Below are 16036 nucleotides of genomic sequence, written 5' to 3'. Positions count from 1 at the left end.
TTTAAATGTTGTGCCATCTCAGTATCTTGGAGGTGCTCATAAGGGTAGAGTGTGCGTGTGTGTGTTCATAGATATGAGTGTATGTACGTCTATGCGAGCATCTGTGATGGTATAGTGTTAAAAACAGTGTGCTCGCGTGTTCTTCCTTGAGTCGATGGAATTCGTTCGGAGAGAAACCACACGGGAGCGCACCATTGCCATGGGCCTTCAAAGAAACTGTTGGACGCGTGACATCAATGATCAACTTCGTCACAATCTTTTCAATTCCTTCTGATCCGCCATGTTGAATTAAGGAAGAAGATGTGCAATGATGGAAATGGTCTGAAAATAAAAATGGCAAAGCAGCTCTTCGTCGCGGTTGGGTGATCTGGTCAAGACTTCATGGGTGCCACCCAAATTCAAACTATTCGACTGGATGGCGGCACTTACAAATCGATGTTGGACATCGAATCCACTAGGGAGGTGTTTGGTAGTTTACAAATAATGTTCACTATTTTGAAAAATGTTCGTATTTTCAAAAAATTAAGTATTTAATAAAACATTCCAAAAATCCAAAATTGTTAGAAATTCAGCTTTTGTTCGCTTTTTTTGAAGAAAAAATTGAAAATTGAAAAAAAATGTGATTTTAAATACGTTCATAATTACAAAAAATGTTCATGGTATTCTAAAAAAAATCATTTTTCTAAAAAAATGCCCGCCGCACTCCGCCACATGCACAGTAGGAACATTTTCCTTATACTCGTTTTACATTTTTCGAATACATGATTGACATTTTTCAAATACACGAATATCAATGCTTAGATGTCGGATGGCTAAAAGGCCGACTTAAATATAAGAAGAAAAATAATAGTTTTTTTTTTGGAAATCAACAGAGCCTTATTACTTGCTCTCTTTTTCTTTGGTAAATAGCATAAACCTACCACAACTCGGGCTAGGTTTCCAAAAAACTACCGCCTTTAAAATTTTCTTTATAACTCCCACTTTCGAGGGTTGGTTGTTTCAAAAGACCCAAGTCGCCAATCATTACGTCTTGAACGGATTTATGACAAGACAGGCCCACCCATCGGGGCCACGTCGGCAGCCGACAGACGGCGCCCGTGCTCACGGACGTTAGAGGCTGACGTTCTGACCGGGTCAAAATGACTCGGGACGGCTAACTCCCTCTCCCTCACTCTCCAACTCGTTCTCCTCTCTTTACTCGACCATGTCGTTGCCGGTGAACATGTCGTCGTGGAAGGATGCGGAAGAGAGCAGTGACAACGACATCAACATGGGCGACGACTTCATGGACATGGACTACTTTGTAAGATTGGCTCCTCTCTGAATAGTTAGGGTTAGGGTTCTTGGATTTGGGGATTTTTTTTTCTTGTTTTGAGCTTTGCTGCACAGATTACATGGAATATGTCGTTGATCTAGCTTGCAATGTACGCAGGAGACACCGGACATCATTCCTGAGCCGCTTTACAACGGTGTTGTTGTGGATGATGTGCCGAATCGCATGTTGTAGAAGCAAAGGCCGAAGAAATGTCTGGCTTTTGAAGGAGTTGATACTGGAAAGAGATTCATTGGATGCAATGTGCAGGTGAGTTACCAGTAGATGTCCATTATTTAGCTTAGTTGAAATGGCTAGGTTGAGACTCTGTTATCTTGGTAATTGTCTCTGAGATATATCTTAAATTTGAGAGTAGAGTGGAGCAGCAGATTGCCTGCACAACTGAGAGTCTGTTGTGTTATTTGCTTAATGTCCTTCAGGTTGACTACGCGCTACGGAAAGGCACGTGAGAAGGGAAGGATGCCACACTCGTGGATGGTCATCGGCGACAGCCAAAAGCGTCTTCATTTAAGGCGCCTTCGCTTGTAGTTTACACACTTAATCCTGTCGCATGCGTAGCCGTCGGATCAATCCTGATCAAACGCTCACGCTGGCCACAAGTCCCTTTAACAAGGGTCTTGTTTCAGAAGAAGAAAAAAAAAGGTTCAGTGATGAAGTTTTTTTTCAGCAACAGGGTCTTATTTCAGAAGAAAAAAAGTGGTCTGATGGTGAAGATCTTTTCTTTTGCAACAGGGATCTTGCTTCATAAATATATCTCTGATTGCAGAAAGTGTCGAAGGAGCACACAGCATTAGAGCTTGAGAGGCCAAGAATTGCAACATAACCCGCGTTTTAGAAACATAGCTCCAGTTGCAGCAACCGCCAGAGGAGTCTCCGGTGTGAGCGCTCGTCGCGATCGTGCTGGAGTAAAAAAAAAAGACTTTACCTTATACCTACTTGTCTAGAAACGATACGGGTAAACCTCAAAAAAAAAAGGAACTCTAGGGGTTTGAAGTAATAAATATAAAAAAGAAAGCAAATACTCCCTCCGTTCCCAAATATTTGTCTTTCTAAAGATTGCAACAAGTGGCTACGTACGGAGCAAAATGAGTGAATCTACACTCTAAAATATGTTTACATACATCCGTATGTTTAGTTCATTTGAAATGCCTAGAAAGACAAATATTAAGGAACGGAGGGAGTAGTGTGCTACTGGGTGGCAGCCGTGTAGGGCCGGAGGGGGCCACGCCTCATGTTTATGTCGTTCACTCATACTAACCGCCGACAGATGCCCGTGAGTTACCGTCCCTACCACCATCTCAACCGGAGCCGGGCCATCTTCTGACTGACGATGTATACGGCGTGAGCCGAGCGCACATCTTTTTAGGTCACTGTTGCTTCGGATAAGGAGCTCGCTCCAATCCAGAGAGGCCTGTTGTTTATCCTCTTTCTCAATTAAAAAAAAAAAGAAAAAAAAACTTGCTCCAATGGACCAAGTTTGACTTCCTCCTTGACCAAACAATCGGCTAGTGCAGCTTATGATTTCGGAGCGAAAAGAAATGGTCTACATGATTTATCTGCTCTGCAGTAAATTAGGCAGATTAATAATAACCATACATAATGTATGTAAGAGTACACAGTCCCACTATACGGTATGTTGAACGGCCTCAAGCTTACATTCATTCTACCATTCTCAGTGTCATCGGCGATGTGGCCTCATCTTCTACTGCTTCTGCTGCCCTACGCATTCCACTCGGCATCAGCAACAACACTCGACGACAAGCCCGACGTGGATGCCTTGCTGGCCTTCAAGGCGAGCCTGAGCGACCAGCGAGGCGCGCTGGCTGCGTGGAACACGACCGCTGCTCTCTGCTCCTGGCCAGGTGTCACCTGCAGCCTTAAGCATAAGCACAGGGTGGCAGCGCTTAACCTCACCTCGGGGGGCCTCGCCGGCAAAATCGCTCCATCGGTCGGAAACCTCACGTTCCTGAAGATCCTAGACCTCAGCCAGAACAACTCATTCAACGGCGAAATGCCTTCGTCGATCGGCTATTTTTCTCGTTTACGGCACATTGATTTGTCCGGCAACTCATTTCATGGTGATGTGAACAACGCTGGCTTGAACAACTGCACCGGTCTTGAAGCTATCAATCTTGGCTTCAACCTCTTCACCGGGAACATCCCTGCCTGGCTTGGACGGCTGTCAAAGCTCAAGATCATACATCTGGAGAGGAACAACTTCACCGGGATAATCCCGCCGTCGCTTACCAACCTATCAGAGCTAGAACAGATCTATTTCGGCAAAAACCACCTTCATGGTGCCATCCCTGAGGGCCTTGGCAGTCTCGGTAGTCTCGCATACGTCTCCCTCGGACTTAACCATTTATCAGGTACCATCCCTACAGCTCTCTTCAACTTTCATCTCTAGTTGGATTTAGTGTGGCAGCCAATGAGTTGGATGGTAAACTGCCCTCTGACCTGGGGGATCACATCCCGCACCTCATGTGCCTGTTCCTCGGGTTGAACAGCTTTACAGGAAGCCTTCCAGCTTCTCTTGTCAATGCAACTCAGATATGGTTTCTCGACATCTCCTTCAACAACATCACCGGAACAGTTCCTCCTGAGATTGGAATGCTCTGCCCAGAAGTCCTCAATTTTAAGAGTAATCAGCTAATGGCAACCACTGCTCAGGACTGGGAGTTTATGACATTCCTCACAAACTGCACACGCCTCAGGTTCCTTAGCATCCAGGCCAACATGCTAGGTGGCATGCTGCCAAGCTCAGTTGGCAACCTATCAGCACATCTCCAACAATTTATTTTTGGATTTAATAAAATTTCTGGCAAATTACCATTTGGAATAAGCAATCTTGTCGGACTAAATGTGTTGGACTTCCCTCACAACCAACTTACTGGTGTCTTGCCTGACAGCATCGGAAGGCTAAATTTGCTTCAGCAATTGTATTTCAATAATAATCAATTTTCAGGGTCCATGCCATCCTCCCTCGGGAACTTGACACGGCTACTAGTTCTTTCAGCCGGTAGCAATAAGTTTAAGGGGGCCCTTCCAACAGGCCTAGGGAACCTCCAGGAGATAACTGAAGCAGACTTTTCAAACAATAAGTTTTCATGTACATTGCCAAAAGAGATATTTAACCTATCAACCCTATCAAATACACTGGATTTGTCAAACAACTTTTTGGTTGGTTCTCTTCCACCTGAAGTTGGCAGTCTGACAAAGCTTACATACATGTATGTATCCATGAACAACTTATCAGGACCACTACCTGATACACTTAGCTATTGCCAAAGCTTGATAGAGCTCAAGTTGGACCAAAACTACTTCAATAGTACCATTCCCTCGTCTATCAGCAAAATGCAGGGCTTGACATTTCTAAATCTTTCCAAGAATGCACTCTCTGGTGTGGTTCCTCAAGAGTTAGGACTCATGGACGGTATTCAAGAATTGTATCTTGCACACAACTACTTGTCTGGTCATATCCCTGAGAGCTTGCAAAACATGGCATCATTGTATCGGTTAGACTTGTCCTTCAATAATCTGGATGGCAAAGTTCCATCGCAGGGTGTGTTCAGTAATGTGACTGGATTTTTGTTTGAAGGGAATTCGAGGCTTTGTGGTTGTAACTCAGAATTACGGTTGCCCCCATGCCCGCCGCTGGAATCAATGGAACACAAGAAGAAACGCCATTTCATTATCGCAATAGCTATCCCAATTGTTGGCGCAATTCTATGCTTGAGTGTGATGCTTGTGTTCTTCACAAGGAGAAAGGAAACAAAAGCTCAATCCACATCCACAAGTGGATTCCAATTGATGGGTGACAATTATCCAAGAGTTACTTATGTTGAACTGGCCCAGGGAACAGGTGGCTTTGCCACAGCCAATTTGATTGGTAGAGGAATGCATGGATCAGTGTATAAGTGTCATTTATTGCTGAACAACATGATGACCACAGTAGCGGTGAAGGTTTTTGATCTCCAACAGACTGGTTGTTCCAAAAGCTTTTTAGCTGAGTGTGAGGCACTTAGTAAGGTTCGCCATCGTAATTTGATCAGTGTCATAACTTGCTGCTCAAGCTCTGACTCAAGCCAAAACGACTTCAAAGCTCTTGTGTTCGAGTTCATGCCCAATGGGAACCTGGACAGCTGGTTACATCCGGATGTACATGATGCATCACGGCAACTGCAAGGATTGACATTGATGCAGAGATTAAATATTGCAGTCGATATTGCGGATGCACTAGATTATTTACACAACAACTGGGAACCGCCAATAGTTCACTGTGACCTGAAGCCAAGCAACATTCTTCTCAATGAGGATTTAGTTGCTCATGTTGGAAACTTTGGCCTTGCAAAGATTCTTTCCGAACCAGCAGCCGAGCAACTGATTAACTCAAAGAGCTCGAATGGAATAAGAGGAACAATTGGCTACGTCGCTCCAGGTAGCTTTAATTTTCTCTAACATTAAATCAAACAGTCCACAGCATAAATTTAGCAGGTATGCAAAATCATACCTTTTTATGTATGCAAATGTAGAATATGGTGAAGGCGGTCAAGTTTCTTCACGTGGGGACGTATACAGCTTTGGGTGTGCCATCCTCGAGTTGTTTATAGGCAAGGCACCTACTCATGACATGTTCAGGGACGGGTTGACCTTGCAAAAACATGCCAAGGATGCATTTCCAGGGATGCTGATGCAGATCGTCGATCCAGTCCTACTGTCCATTGAAGAAGCTAGTGCCAGTAGTTTGCTGGATGGAAGCAACACAATGGAACATACCAGCAATGCCATGTTCTCTGTCATAGAGGTTGCCCTGTCATGCAGCAAGCATGCACCCACCAAGAGAATGTGCATAGGAGATGCAGCTGCTGCGATTCACAGGATAAGGGATAGCTATGTTAGAATAACACAAAAGGAGTAACAAGGTCGGCAGTATATAACGCAAGACCTTATGCTGAAACATCCAGGTCATGTACACTTAATTGGCTTCATGGAGGTTATATGTTTGGCATTCTAAGCTTGGTTTTGGTTTGTTCGTTTCTGGCTCGTCATGTTTGCCTAGCTTGTTGATCTGTCCTTTCCACCTTATGTGTCAAGTTCCGTATTAAGAACTGGTAAATTACGTACTGGTTGTCTTCAAGCTAATCAGACTCCTTAGTGGAGCTAACATTCTCCTTCAAAGCACCCTCGGGTGTACCCATAGGACAGGGTAATAATGCCGGTTGGTCTCTACCTAATCTTCTGTAGTCCCATGTTGACCATTTCTAGTACAGTCATCAAACATAAAATTCAGCATAGATTCACTGACACAGGCAATACAAATTTACATTTCATAAGTTGATACACTGCTCTCGTCGTTTAGTCCTCCAACTTGTACGTCTTAAAGAGCACCACAGCATCTTGATCCAACTCAAACCCAGAAGTTTGTTATGAGAACACATCATACAGAGTTGTGAGTACCCGCAATGAGATGTATTGTCATGTAAATATCTGGTGATTGCTGATTAGTTTGCCCCTCATTGTCATGCATATATGGTTTGATATCTATGCAACAAGCAAAAGCCTTACTCTGCACATAGAACTGATACCTTGGCAATATATTTAGAATTTAGATAACTTGAATGATTTTCAGATAAATGTTTAAGCATTCAGGTCCGTGTCAGATCAACACCAAATGTGGGCACAGGTGACAGCAAACCATCACATGCTAATCAACAGCAAGTTTGTTTTGTAATTTGGTATATGCAGTAAACCAACAATAAAGATAAAAGTCTCTTGACCGGTAATATAGGTAGAAGTTGACTCAATTGAAAGCTAAACATTGACGATACAAACTAACAGAACCAGACTCCTTTATGAGAAAATGGTAAAAAGGACACAGCATTTTCCGCAAGACCTCCCATGTTTCATGAATGGAACAAACTCGATCCACTTCATCCAATTTTTCGCTCTCTGGCTCTGCTAAGAAGAAATCTAAAACCCTTGAGCACAAGCCCGGGGAAGGATATGCCATAATCTAGAGAATGGTCCCGTCGACTCGGAACTCCAAGGCCTACACTCTAATTAAACTTGCAATTGGTTATATATTTTCAGGTGTCCTGCTAGCACTACAACCTCTAATGTAACATCCAGTCCTCACAAATTCACCGCTATGAGTGCTAATGTGTATCTGCAAGATCCCAGATATGCTACAAGTCAAACATTGTCCAGGAAACATTTCATGGGGCAGCCTGCTTTATCAACAAATTAAATTTGCAATTTGTTGTTATTTCAAGTGTCCTGCTGTGCTAGCACTAGAAGAGTAGAAGTCTAGAATCTCTTATGTTTATGTAACCGTCCAGTCTTCATAAATTCATTGATGTGAGCACTAATGTGTGTCTGCAAGATCCCAGCTGCTATGATTCTACTGTATGGCAACACATACAGGGACAAGCAGGCATAGCAGTTTCACTCGAGCTAAGTACACTAGCTAGCTAGTCCAGAGATACAATACAACCAACCGTGGTTGCTAGTCCAGAAATACAATACACTGACACCGAGACTGGTACACTCTTACCCGCTTTCGGTGGCGGCGCCTCCAGCCCGTCCGTGCTGCGACGGCGGGGGATCCCGGCCGGCTGCATATGAAGCTCGGAGCGGCGGCGGTGGTGGCCGGCGTGGCTTAGATCCATCTGGGAAGAGGAGCAATGCTCTGCTCTACCGTGGTGGATTCGTCGTGCCGACTAATTTGGGTCTTCTGCCCTGGACCATGGGGTGGAGGCTTCACCCGTAAGCCTAGTGCACCCGTCCGAACTTTTTAACCCATCATCAAATCGAGGCCCTGTGTGCTTTCCGGGGGTCGGGAGCTAAAAAAATTTAGAGCATCTACCGCCAGTCGCACCAAACTCCCTCCATACACTAGCCGGGTTAGTGACTGGTCGAAAAAAACTGATCCAAACGGACGCCTTAAACCAGCCCTAAATGCCCGGGCTGATCGGCAGACCTCATAAATCTAGGGTGGTTATGGGAAAGCCCAGACATGGGTGGAGACAGGATTTAGTCATTAGAGGGCGAGAAAGATAATAATAGAGACACAACACAAAAATATAGTCTCAAAAGTAGAATTGATATGAATGAAAACATATGCTTGGTAATAACATGAGTTCAAATTATCAGCTACTCACAATGTACTACTATTCTTCTGGAAGCAACTAGTTAACGAGCTCTCCTTCGGGAGCCTCGCAACAATCAGCGCCATTTGGCGCGCTCTCAGTTATTCGCCACGTATCATGCTCTGGACGCTCCCTTCGGATTTTATTTTTTTTATTTTTCCGCACGCGTTTTTAGCTTTTTAAATGGTTTTTTTCCCGGGTTTTTTCGACGTTTTGGTTTTCCCCCGGTCTTTCTTAGCTTTTCGATCAAAAAAATTTGAAAAAAAAAATTCCGCGAAGAAACACGTTTTCTTTTATTTTACTTTCGCGAAAGTAACGGTTTTTCTTCCGCGAGAGAAACGGTTGTGCTTTAGCGAGAGTCACGGCCGTGCCTTTCAAAAAAAACGCGTTTTTTGTCTTTTTTTTCTTTCGCGAGAGTCACGGTTTTGCTTCCGCGAGAGGCACGGTTGTGCTTTTGCGAAAGTCACGGTCGTGCCTCTCGAAAAAGGGAAAAACAAAACGTGTTTTCTATTTTTTTTTTCTTTCTTTCGTGAGAGTCACGGTTTTGCTTCCGCGAGAGGCACGGTTGTGCTTTCGCGAAAGTCACGACCGTGTCTCTAGGAAAGGGAAAAACAAAACGCGTTTTCTGTTTTTTTTCTTTCTTGAGAGTCACGGTTTTGCTTCCCCGAGAGGCACGGTTGTGCTTTCGCGAAAGTCACGGCCGTGCCTCTAGGAAAGGGAAAAAAATACGTGTTTTCTGTTTTTTTTCTTTCGCGAGAGTCACGGTTTTGCTTCCGTGAGAGGCACGGTTGTGCTTTCGCGAGAGTCACGGCCGTGCCTCTCGGAAACGAAAAAAAACGCATTTTCTGTTTTTTTTCCTTTCATGAGAGTCACGTTTTTGCTTTCACGAGAGGCACGATTGTGATTTCGCGAGAGGCACGGGCGTGCCTCTTTCGGAAAGGGAAAAAAACCGTGCTCCTGGTTCGGTTTTTTTGTTCGGTTTTTTTTTTGTGAAAAAAAGTTCGTTAAAACCTATCAATATGGGATCTAGTTTTGAAGATCTTGACGCGAGGAATTCAATGGTGAAAACAGTTCGAGATTTGGACGCACGGTTTAAGAGATAAAACGTTTTGAATAAACGGATCTACGAAAAAAGGAAAAACTCCCAGGTTGCGACAAGTGGCGCGCTGCATCTTTGCAAGGAGTACTTCTTAATTAGTGATTTCGTATTCTTCTCAACAAAAAGAACAATGTACTCCTACATAAAAAAAAGTTATAATTAACTGGAGCATTGGGCTTTCCTGTGGCTAGGACATTGTTGGGCTCTCCTAGCAACTTATGTGGGCGGCAGCCTACTTACGAGATCTTTTTTTTTCTACAAAACCTGCTCGATCAGGTGCAGTCAGACAACCCTCGAAAAAAAAGGTGCCGTCAGACAAAGAGCTGACACACGGCGTCGCCGACCAGCTCGTCGAAGATGGCGTGCTCGATCTTCCTCCCGACGGCGCAGGCGTCCCCGCAAAGCGCCTCCGGCTGTCCGGCACCCGCGGCGACCTCCTGACCTCGCGCTCAGCCGTGCCGTCCACCGTAGCCCGCGCCACATGCATATCTATATATATGCACGTCCTTCAATGGACACTCACTTACATTTGTATATATATTAAAAATACCTGAGTAGTTCGTTAAAAATGTGTTAATATTTTAAATTATATGAATATTTCTTATGCATCGATATTTTAACAAAAAGGTTCATTCTGTATGAAATAATGTTCAGCCCATATTGTATATTTCTTAATCAAAAGTAATCCCTTCGTCCCATAATGTAAGATATTTTTTGACACTACACTAGAGTCAAAAACCGTCTTACATTATGGGACGGAGGGAGTAGTAAAAATGTTTTCCTTGTGTTTCCAGAAAAAGTATCATCATGTATTGAAAAAATATTCGTTGTGTATGAAAAAATTGTACGTCGCATATTAAAAAAGGTCAATTCATGTTAAAGATTGTTCATCATATATTTTTAAAAGTTTAATCATGTATTAAAAATGTTTTTCTAAGAATACTCTTATATTGTAAATTGTTCTTCGTGTTTTCTAAAAAAATCACCGTACAAGAAAAATATGTTCGTCGTGTATAAAAAAATTACATAACAAAAAAGTTCTTAACGTATTAAAATATGTGTTTTTCCTAAAAAAAACTATATGCATGGTTATTTTCAAAAGCATCATCATGTCTTTGAAAAAATGGTCATTGCATATGAAAAAGCATGTTCAGCGTGTATTGAAAAATTGTTCATTCTATTCTTAACATTTGTTTATACCGATCAAAATTGGATCATGTACAAAGTAATTGTCCGTCAAGTATTTGAGTAGAAAGGTTCATGTAATTTAAAATATTTTATGCATTTTAAAGAAATGTCATATAAATTTCAAAGGTCGTCATGTTTTTTAATAAATGATCTGGTAATTTTCAAATAAAAATGAAAATAGACAGAAAAATAAGAAGAAGAAAATAAAAGTAAAGATGAAAATAAAAAATTGATACAACAAAAAGTATCGGGAAATCATATAAGAATACCAGAAAGATTACCGTACACCAAAAGAAACCGCTCAGGTAAACGGGCTACAGAAGCAATGTAACAAAAGAAACAAAAAAGGCCGATGAAGCTTCGTCTTTGCAGTGGTTTCATTCTGCACTGGCTCAATAGATGTACACACGAATTTCCTTCGTTGTTCTCAAATAAAAAACCCGAGTTTCCTTCGCCGGTCCTTATGTGATTTTGTGTTTTTTTTTTGGTTGCGGGAAAAGGAGTGTAACTCGGTGCATGTGACCTTTTCCATTTGAAGTGGAACACGTTACGTCCCCTAGGGTTCCCCTAGGGTCTACCTTATCCTCCGACGGCGCCGCCGACGGAGTCCACATATCTTCACCATAGACTCGCTGGATTCCTGCGAGCACTAGGTAGACTACGTCTGCGCGTCCCTGGTACGGTGGTTGCATGGGGGATCCGGGAGGTTCGAGTACTGGAACGAGCTTGAAGGAAGGGACGAAGGAGATGCATACAGGGGGAGAGGTGCGGGAGGAAACAAGATCGGGGAGAGGACAATCCAATCCTCTGCCTGAGGAGAAGGCTGCGGAGGCGCTGCCAACATCGGATGAGGCTGATATGGAGGAAGACAATGGAGGGGATTGGGATCATAGTGGCCCTGATCCAACCCTAGAGGATGCTTTTGAAGGCATGAATTTACACGGTGAAGAAGAAGAAGACCTGGACCTCTCTGGGGAGGTGGAGGATTTGATCAAGGACGTGAGGTGGTTGGCCCTGTTTATGGTCCATACCATGAGACCGTTTAGCCATGCTGCCCTTTTGAACTCCATGAGAAACGCGTGGGTATGTGCACAAGGGGTGACCTTCAACATTAAGGGCCCAAACCTGTTCCTGGCATAGTGCCATTGCTTAGGAGATTGGAAGCGGGTGATGGACGGAGGCCCTTGGCAGTTTAGAAGAGATCCCGTCGTACTTGTTGAGTATGACGGATTCACAAACGTCGTTGAATATGCACTTGATATGTATCCTCTTTGGGCGAGAATCAAAGGTTTGCCGGATGGTTTAACAAGGAAAAAGGAACTTGCGTAGAAGGTGGCGAAGAAAGTAGGGGAACCACCGTTTACTGTCATTGTTAATGAAGGGAAGATTAATCCTTCTAGCTATTTGCGGGTGAGAGTGTTTGTGAATGTCAATAAACCTCTTGTGAGATTGTGCCGATCACATTGAAAGAAAGGAAGAAATACCCTGTCTGCTATGAGAAGCTTCCAGACTTTTGTTTCTTTTGTGGCTGCATGGGACATGTCGTTGAGGAGTGTGGTGATGGCATACAAGATCCTGGTACATGTGAATGGGGTGAGTATTTGCACTGGAATAATGAACCCAATGGAGGAGGCACGGGTGGTGGTAGAGGAGGAGGATGGCCGGGTTCAGGAAGGGGTGGTGGTGCAGCTGGAGGCCGTGACCACGCTGGTAGAGGGGATGGTGGTGCTGGCAGAGGAAGAGGAGGAAGATCAAACAGTGGAGCAGGGCGTGGTGGGGGAACCAAATATGAACATGTGAATCAACAGCAAGATCATGATGAAGCATTAGGGGAGGAGGGGAAGAATGCCCGCAAAAGGCTGATCAGTGCGGATGGTACTATTAATGTCAGGGGACAGGCAGTGCAAAATCTGGTAGGGAAAGTGTCAAGTACAGTTCTGATGATTGAAAATGGGAATGCAACAGAAGCTTCGGCGGGAGTAGGGGTGAATTCTACACCTGGCAAAGCCCCCATTGTGAAAAGGAGACGTCATGGAGAGGGAGTTGAGGGAGAAAATGTTGATATGTCTATTGAGGCGGCCTCCGAGGCGGAGAGCCGCCGGTCACAATGATTCTTCTCAGCTGGAACTGCCGGGGTGGGGGGCATACCCGGACAGTTCGTGAACTAGCGACGTTATGTCAGTGCATTCCCCCACGTTAGTCTTCTTATGTGAAACGAGGCAGAAAGAAGAGAAGATGAAGAGAATATGGGGTCCTATAGGCCTCAAAGGTTTTTGTGGTGTTGATAGTAGTGGCATGAGTGGTGGTCTCGCGCTTTTCTGGCATGAGTCTTATGAGGTGGAGATTATGGATAAAAACGAACGACATATCGATGCTCTTGTACGAGTTAATCGAGACGCCGATCAATGGAGGATTACTTGTGTGTATGGGGAACCAAGAGTGGAAAATAGACATCTCATGTGGACAAAATTACAGTCTTTGAAGAGTACAAATGAGTTGCCATGGTTAGTGGTGGGAGACTTTAATGAGGCACTTTGGGACTTTGAACACATGTCAGCAACTCCCAGGGCTGAATCTCAGATGGTAGCTTTTAGAGATACATTGGAAACCTGCGGTTTGGTGGATCTTGGGTTCGTTGGTGTCCCATTCACTTATGACAACAAGAGGTCAGGTTCTGGAAATGTGCGCGTACGTTTGGACAGAGCTGTAGCTACAAATGATTGGAGAAATATGTTTGCCTTTTCATCAGTTCTGCATGTTCCGTCGCCATGTTCTGACCATGTGGCGTTGGTACTTAAAAGTTCACCCGATGAGGTTCCGACAGGGCCAAGGAGCAGGAGGTATGAACTCTTTTGGGAGAGAGATGGGGCATTACCAGAAGTAATAAAAAACGCCTGGGAGGCAGTTGGAGGTGTGCAAAACCTTGGCCAACTGCGGGACGCATTGACTAAAACAATGTTGTCTCTCGGATCATGGAGCAAGAAATTTGGTAATGTTACGAGGGAGCTAGCCAAGTCTAGGTCGCAATTGAAGGAGCTTATGCATATGAATGCAGATCAACAAGACATTCGGAGGGTGACGGATAAAATGAACGAGTTGCTATATCAAGAAGAGATGATGTGGCTCCAGAGGTCTAGGATTTCATGGCTGAAGGAGGGCGACCGTAATACCAAGTTTTTTCAGAGCAAGGCTGTATGGAGAGCGTGGAAGAATAAAATACATCAACTCACTGATAGTATTGGCGTAGTACATTCAGATTTTGCTGCGATGGGAAAAATAGCAAATGAATACTTTCAGACTATTTTTGCTGCTGATCCCTCACTTGATGCTTCGCCGGTCCTTGATCTTTTGGAGCCTAAGATTTCAGAGGAAGATAATGTCAAGCTTTGTGCTTCATTTACGGACAAAGAAATCTCAGACGCATTGTTCCAGATAGGGCCACTAAAAGCCCCCAGACCTGATGGCTTTCCGGCAAGGTTTTTTCAGCGGAATTGGAGTACTATCAAAGAGGATGTTTTAGCTGCGGTTAAGGACTTCTTCCGGACAGGAATAATGCCTCATGGGGTAAATTCTACTTCCATTGTTCTTATTCCAAAAATATCTAACCCCGCTAAGATTTCTGATTATAGACCCATTAGCCTCTGTAATGTTATTTATAAAATCATTTTGAAGTGCCTGGTGAACCAGTTACAACCACTATTGGACAATTTAATTTCTCCAGAGCAGAGCGCCTTTATTCCTGGAAGGATGATAATGGACAATGCCCTTGTTGTGTTTGAATGCATCCATTACATCAAACAGGAGAAGGACCCAACAAAAAGCTTCTGTGCTTACAAGCTAGATTTGTCAAAGGCTTATGACAGAGTGGATTGGGTGTTCTTGAGGCAGGTGATGCAAAAGGTGGGTTTCGCTCAACGATGGATTGACTGGGTTATGACGTGTGTCACATGGGTGAGGTATTCTATCAAATTAAATGGTACCCTCTTGGATTCATTTGCACCGACGCGTGGGCTTCGGCAAGGCGACCCTCTATCACCATTCTTATTTCTGTTTGTGGCAGATGGCTTGTCAGCAATTTTAAAGAACAAAGTGTCTTTGGGTGAGATTACCCCTGTTAAGGTATGTAGAAGGGCTCCTGGTATATCCCATTTGCTATTTGCTGATGATACCTTGTTATTCTTTGAGGCCTCCAGTGTCCAAGCGGTTAGTGTAAAGGCTGCCCTGGAATTGTATAGCGCGTCCACTGGCCAAAGCTTGAACTATAATAAATGCTCTATATTTTTTGGTGCTGCCTGCCCGGTGACGATACAGTAGCAAGTAAGAGATGTGTTGGGAGTTACAAGTCTGGTATTCGAGGAAAAATATCTGGGCCTTCCAACACCAGAAGGGCGTATGTCTAAAGGACGGTTTCAGAACTTGCAAACAAGTCTCACAAAGTGATTGATTCAGTGGGGTGATGGACTCCTTGCCCAGCCAGGTAGAGAGGTTTTAATTAAGTCAGTGGCACAGGCCTTGCCGACGTACATGATGGGTGTCTTCAAGTTACCATACTCGGTGTGCGATGATCTCACAAGAATGGTTAGGAACTTTTATTGGGGTTCTAAGAAAGGAAGAAGGAGGGTCCATTGGAGAGGTTGGGACTATCTATTACAGCCCAAGGTTCCGTGACTTTCGATTATTCAATCAAGCACTGTTGGCACGCCAAGCCTGGAGGTTGCTATCCAAACCAGATAGCTTATGCGCCCAAGTGCTAAAGGCTAGATATTATCCCCAAGGTAATCTAGTAGATACGGTCTTCTCAGGAAATGCTTCCTCATCATGGCAAGCTATTAGTCACGGTCTAGATCTTTTGAAGAAAGGTCTAATATGGAGAGTTGGGAATGGAAAGAGTATTAGAGTGTGGAGAGATAATTGGATACCGAGGCCTTACTCATACAAACCCGTGTCTATTCAAGGCCGGTGTCGTATCCGCTTTGTGTCGGACCTGCTTAACGACAATGGCTCATGGAACGTGGAACTGCTGCAGCAATACTTCATACCAGCTGATGTTGAAGATATTTTGAAGATACGGGCGTCACCGAGACTTAGGGAAGATGTTATTTCATGGGGCCCGGGGAGGCTAGGAGTTTTCACAGTGAAATCAGCTTATGCCATGGCTTTTGACGAAATTCACAGGGGGTCCTCAGAAGCATCAAGCAGTTCGCCGGATGGTAGCAGGACATGCTGGAAGTTTATATGGAAGTGCAATGTTCCCCCCACTGTACGTAA

At 44.1% G+C, this 16036-nt stretch overlaps 1 pseudogene; it reads left to right on the top strand.

Annotated features, from left to right (window-relative positions):
• The first annotated feature begins 2953 nt into the window (after nucleotides 1–2953).
• Nucleotides 2954–12568, top strand: LOC119334107 (annotated as a pseudogene).
• Nucleotides 12569–16036: the final 3468 nt, after the last annotated feature.

This window comes from Triticum dicoccoides, chromosome 7A, assembly GCF_002162155.2.
Source record: "Triticum dicoccoides isolate Atlit2015 ecotype Zavitan chromosome 7A, WEW_v2.0, whole genome shotgun sequence".
Taxonomy (NCBI): Eukaryota; Viridiplantae; Streptophyta; class Magnoliopsida; order Poales; family Poaceae; genus Triticum; species Triticum dicoccoides.
This window is presented reverse-complemented; position numbering and strand designations above follow the sequence as displayed.